Here is a 6,717-nt window from a genome sequence, read left to right on the forward strand (position 1 = left end):
AAAATAGTTATGTTATTTTTTCCCTTTAAATTCTAGTTAGTTGCTTACTTATCTACAGTGGATTGCAAGAAGCTCTTAACTTGTAAAATTTCTTGTCTTAAGAAATTATTCAGGCAACTATTCTACTTCAGAGCAAAAATGAAGTGAAGTTTGAAAATGCTCCTGTTTTCCATTTTACTTCATAAACGCAACAACAATTGTATATTCCGTTTTGTGATATTTAAAATGTTCCTCTTTATCGGTGCAGTTGTAAAATGAAATAGCATTTTTTATTAAAGTTTTAATAATATTTTATTGAGATAAAATATTTTCTGTGTTTGGTAAAAAAAATACCAATTACCGCTAAAATATACCTACACAACCTACACCAGTCTAGACATTATACTCATTTGACGATCAACCGCCAATTCGACAAATGTCGATACATACGTTACTGTCAGTAGTACGCGCGTTCTGACACTACGACACAGGTGGGAACACACTGTCTGGTACATGCATCACTGACGTTCACTACGACAGACGACCCCATGTAATGTGGCCCAGCCTTTATCTGCTCCACGCCCGCATGTCCGTTGCGATCTAAATTAACCAGTTGCATGTCACTGGCATTTTCATTTACCTCATAATTAGCCGACGAATTGACATTTCAGTAAGCAATCACAGTTCGTGATATTGATATTAAATGGTTCGGAATACTTTGTTGCTGCCAGTTGTGTGGAGTGGAAACTTTGTGAAAATAGACTTTATGCTTGCTTGCTTGTATTTATTTAGAGAAATTCGAAATAGCTCGCAGCTTAGTTACGGCTGTTCGGATCGGTTGATCATAAGTTTAAGGTCAAAGAGTGGATTGGTGATCTTGTCATGTTAGTTCCCCCTTGTTTCGAAAGGCCTGTCAAATTGTTGGATCTCAGCTGTCATTTGAACATTTTTGACAGAAAACAGAAAGTTTGACAGCCAGTCTTACCAAGGCGTGTCTGGCTACCCAGATGGGCTACCCAGGCTTTGAGCAGTTCAGTCGCTTTTTGCAAAATAATTTTATTCATCTGCATTCAGTGATTCTGAAAGCTGACCCTAACATATTTGAAGAGAGTAGTTATTGTCAGTGGTTATAGTGTGGCAAATGCATGCATGCGGTCGATGGCTACTTACCCAGCGTATTTACAGTATGTGGTAAATAAACTCTAGGTAAAGAATCCTCTAACTCAAGTTGTATTTAATACTTAAGAAACAAGAAAATCTGATAAAGACCATTATTGTATTATCACAACTAATGACACGAAAATGTTCACCGAACACTGAATAATCTATTGTCATACTATAGAGGTATACTTATAGAAATCAAGCTAAATTAATTAAATACACACGTATTATAATTTTAGCAATTAAATTATATTGAAATAATGATAGCATCATCGATCCTAATTATGGTAAACTGGTAATAGCTCTAATTAGCAATTCCCACAAAACGGAATGGCATGTTGACTGAACAAAAATTTCATAAAATGATCAATATGAATACCTACTTCTATATTGACACAATCAAATTACTTAGATAGTGCTTTGTTGGGAACTTGTATACTCGATTGTGGTTTTCAGGTTTCTCCGATAAAAAAATTGTTTGTTCCGTGCCCACAGACTAACCATGTTACCAGTTTTGTAAAGCTTTTCTTTAGTCTTTAGGTCTGCGTCAGGACCTCTGTCACAACTCTTCGATCCTCTCGAAACACATATAGAGAGTTGCTACCTAATTGCTACCAGCTACCATTAGTTGCTACCAATTGCTACCCTCGTGGTTTTGAAGATATTCAGAATCTAAAGGTGACAGCCATTCTGATATCAGGATGGCTGTCACTTTTCCCAGTGTGAAGAAACGGCGCAAAAGTATTGTGTTTTTTTTTTCACCCGGAGTTGCTACCTAATTGCTACCAATATTACTGTTCCCCACATATCAGATAATGGCTTCTTCGATAGCACTCGCTGGTTGTAGATAATCAGGAACATAAAAGAAAAAAGGCTTTTCAGTAGTATAGTAGGTAAAAATACTTTTATTTTGGAAGAATAAATAAACTCGAATGTTCACGGGGTTCAAGAGTGATGCGCTTTTGTTTTTTTTTACAGTTTAGAAATTAAAAATAAAATAACATACATCCTGCGAATGAGGTTTTATGTCGTTAACTCTGAAGTTACTTGTATACACGCATCTCTCGTCCCCCCGGACTTATCGAGCAGTGCGTTTTACCTACATAAGTGACTCACCGTCAACAAATGCTTGATTAAAATCTAAAATTTTTTTAATGACTGTTTTTAAATTGTTATACGTTTTATTTTTAAGTGGATGCTGTAAAGCTTGTTTTTGTTGGTGTAAATCAATATATGGTTGTTTTGTGGAAACTATTTGTAATAAATTTCGATATAAAAATGTTTACTTATGTACTTTTATTGTTTTATACATCGAAAGTCAGCCAGTCTAGACAAACAAATCAGTGAAAGGATGCATTCTTCAGTTCCTATATAGTCCAACACGACGTTGATTGATGTACCCACCCACAATAAAATATTGACGGAATATTTGGCTGCAATCAACGGTCATATGCTGACCTACTTAGCTGCCAATCTACAGGGTGTTACAGAACTGTTTAGAACAATCAAGTTGTGCGTAAGTGGTATTTGCATATGTAACTAACTATCGTGATGGAAGGTAGCTGATGATGATTTATTGGATTTAGTCGATGAGGGTTATGGCTGGGGTCATTAAATCTACGTGACGTCACACTATCGTCAAAAAGCAGCTTTTCCTAGGCTCACGGTGTTATGCCGCCAACTAATAGACTCTTTTTGTATAATTTCCTGTTGAAAAAGTTGCTTTTACAATCAGAAGATACTCACCACCTAACTTGACAATTATTACCTATACCTATACTTACAGTAGTTATATTCAAGTTCCATAGTCACCCTGTTATCGGATGAGTAAAACATGGGTACGCATGGTCGGTCCGACGTAGCAAGTGCTACGAGGGGTCTGCTACGTAGGCTACGAACAAGATGTCTGCGGTCCTGTCTACGCTGCTACGGAGAATTACTACGGGGCACTACGATATATTATTTAAGGTATTGAAATGAATATTTTGAATTTTTGGTTTAATTTGTTATAATTTTCTAGGTAGGTGCTAATTTATTAAAGTTGTAAGCAATGCAAGACGTGTTCTTATATTTAAAATTAACGTAAAGAGCTGACTAACTATGTGCTTATATTCTATTCTAAGCAGTTTGAGTTACTACTATACTTTCTCTGTAATATTATTTAGAACTGGCCCCTATTTTACATTCTACATAGTCTAGGTAGTGCTATGAGCATCATTGAGATATTTCACGTGTAAGATATTATTGTCCATATTTTCAGCACATCAATTTTTCCAACTAAAATAACTTAAGTAGGTAGGTATACTTCTTTTATTGTTATTGATAATACCTTAAGAACTTCACCATACATCATTTTAACAGCTCTGGCTTTTAGGTCATCCTTTCATAAGTGTGCGATGCTTCTCATAAAAACATAATAAAAGGTGATTCTCACACTGCCCCGCATGATGCAGCGTAGCGCGTGGATGCGTTTTCTTCCGTTGCTTGTAAATATCTCCGTTTGTATGGAAAACACGCACAGTCCAACACACTGAAAATGCATCCACGCGCGTTCATGCGGATCACGCGCATACACGCGGAGAAACACGCACCCCCGCGCGTAGGTGCGGAGAGACGCATGGTATGGCACACCGAATCCCGCATTGCCGCGCGTGATTTTGAATGGGCGTGACGTGTATATTTGAAAATGGATCTCGATGAGAGCCGCCATGCATGAATCTACAAAACGCACCTACGCGCGTGAGTGCGCAAAAAACTCGCACGATGATGCAGATCTGGAATCCCGCAGGAACGCGCGTAGGTGCGTCGACACGCAATACGCAGCGTGATGCGGGGCAGTGTGAAGATCACCTAAAGCAGATCTTTATTAATTTAATCCAGTCAAACCTCATAAGACTAGAATTAGAACTTAACAACAAACACAAAAATAATCTCACACATTATACATAGAAACACAACCAATCAATAATATTCCGTATACCATTGATGTTTAATCTTCTAAACGGCTTCTGTAGAAAATCCTCCGCAACAAAAGCTTCTAGCCTTCAACTAATCATTTGAAGTGGTTCGGGATAACAATAAAATGAAAAATTCTTATAGAGACACAAAAATGTTGTAGCTTTCCAACTGGACATAACTGAGATTTTAAGGGGAATAAACATGTGAGAAGCCGAAAATCGATCTCAGTGGCGTGCACTTGGAGAAGCCTATGTCCAGCAGTGGACTGCGATAGGCTGATGATGATGAAACATGTGAGTCGAAGTTCAGATTTCTTAGTTTCAATTAGCTCGTGTTAAAAATGCACTTAAATAAGAAACTTATTCAATAAAATGTCAACATTTAGTACTTTTGGGAGATCTCAAATAAGTCGGCACACGCCTCTTTTAGTACTTGAATTTGACGCCTGCCCTTAGCACTAAAAATAAGATATATAAAGAAGATAAAATAAAGTTTCAATTAAGATATTCGGTGCTAAACGTTACTTACAATTTTCACTTAGCGCAATTAATTAATTAATAAACGCAAGATTTCAAACTCCCTCACCCACCTGGATAAAAAAGGGAGGGGTGGTGTTTTAAAACCAACTTTTTTAATGCTCGCATATAGCTGTCCATGGCTTCCTATCACTTGCAATGCAATTTGACATCGACGTGGGAACGAAAGAGGACGCCTTGCCGCCTATCCAATTTTCCACTTAAAATTCATAGACCATGGGAGTAATTCAATAATACTGCACACCCTGTAAGAGTGTTCTCGATATTACGACGCGTTCGGTACAATTAGTCATGTTTGAACCTTGCCCCTTAAATGATGCACCGAACTATGGAATTTCCAGTTATAAATGTAATCGATTTCCAAAACATATCCATAGAAAATATAGTCTCAATCAGACAGGCCTTGTAAATCGGCGGATAAGCCCAGCTACATCCAAATTGAGAAGTTCCTTCTTTTTTTGAAATATTAATATCTGAAATACTGATTCAGTTTGTTTTTTATTGATATAACATCCAACAAAATTGCAATCAGATTACGCTTTTAAAAATATTCACCGAAAATAAAAATTCATAATATAAAACGGGATATCTAGACGAATATATAAATCTGCTTGTGGAACCGGTTCTTTATCCACATACAAAAAATAATTATAAAAATTCATTAAAAAAAGCATATTTTACATTAATTTTAATAATGTAAAACCAGATCAAACAGACACGAACGTCAATGACTGAAATATTAACGAAACGAAACAGAAATTGACGCGAAATGCTTTTGAAAATTACTGATCGTGGTCACGCTCGAAGTCGGAAAGTCGAGTCAATTTAAAAAAATAATATTCCGTACATTTCTACTGATTGGTTTTATTATATTAAAAATATTATATCTACCACTAGTAATTAAAAAATCGACCTGCAAATTTTGCTGGAATGAACTTTTAGTCGTTATCTGCCTAGCCTTTTCCCAACTTCAGCCTGTTTGGTTGGCTTATATTCCATCCGTATGTTGCTGACTGCCTATCTGACTTCCTCAACTCAGTTACCATCATTGACATCATTTCTATCTCGTTTTGTCAGATGGTCAGCCACGGAGGAGATGGTCAGCAAATATTGTAATCTTCAATTAATTTGTGCCTTCTCCGATAGATGGTGTTATGAGAAAGTAACGTCCAGTTACATCTCTAAACTACCGAAAGATGTTTTTGACTTGATGTTTATTCTACACTTCTCCTTATCTTGTATTTTACTAATTATAAAATAAATGAGTAGGTTTATTAGTTTGATATTTAAATCAGAGGCTTGGAGACATTAATGCGCTATTATATATCGAACCAAGAATACTTAATCTGAAAAACTTTGCTGGCACTATTAGTATAGGAGTTTCTAAGACTTTATTATACACTGATCAAAGATTACCCGTTATTGGTTTTATTCAGTCTGATCAGCGATACATTTTTTGCACTTACCTTTTTATAATAGGTAAGTTTTTCACTAGTGCAACAATTCATTTAAACAAAGTCATCAGTTTTTTTATTAAATTGTAAAGGCAGTATGGATTCTTGAGTCCTCAGCTATGAAGTCATGTGGAAATAACGCATGTTTATTACTACGAAACGTTTATTTAATTTTGATGGATTTCATTCGTTTCCATCGTGTGCATATTCCGATTAATTGGTAATATTGTATTTGTTGATGGTACTACAGTTCTCCGTCAGTTGAAGAAATCCATGCTGAGTATTTTACACTCGGATCGGCTTAATTCAATTAAAATAATTAACAATATTCAATAAATGAAAAACAATTTTCAAACGCATGTTGAAAGCTCTCAATTAAAGGTAATTTATATGAAATATTGTTAATGCTTTATTAATAAAAAACGTCTACGTGGGATAGTTACATACTTTAGACAATTTTGCACAAAATTTACTTTAAAGTGGGAAATTGGTGTAAGTATTACAAAGTAATGTATTCCTGCATCAAGAAGAATCCTGAAAATCAATACAATATAAAAATAAATTCTTATAGCTGTGTTGCTGGGAAGTCGGTCCTTCACCGCTTCTTATTTCTAACTGTAACACTAGGA

The sequence above is a fragment of the Helicoverpa zea genome, chromosome 31 (assembly GCF_022581195.2).
Source record: "Helicoverpa zea isolate HzStark_Cry1AcR chromosome 31, ilHelZeax1.1, whole genome shotgun sequence".
Classification (NCBI taxonomy): Eukaryota; Metazoa; Arthropoda; class Insecta; order Lepidoptera; family Noctuidae; genus Helicoverpa; species Helicoverpa zea.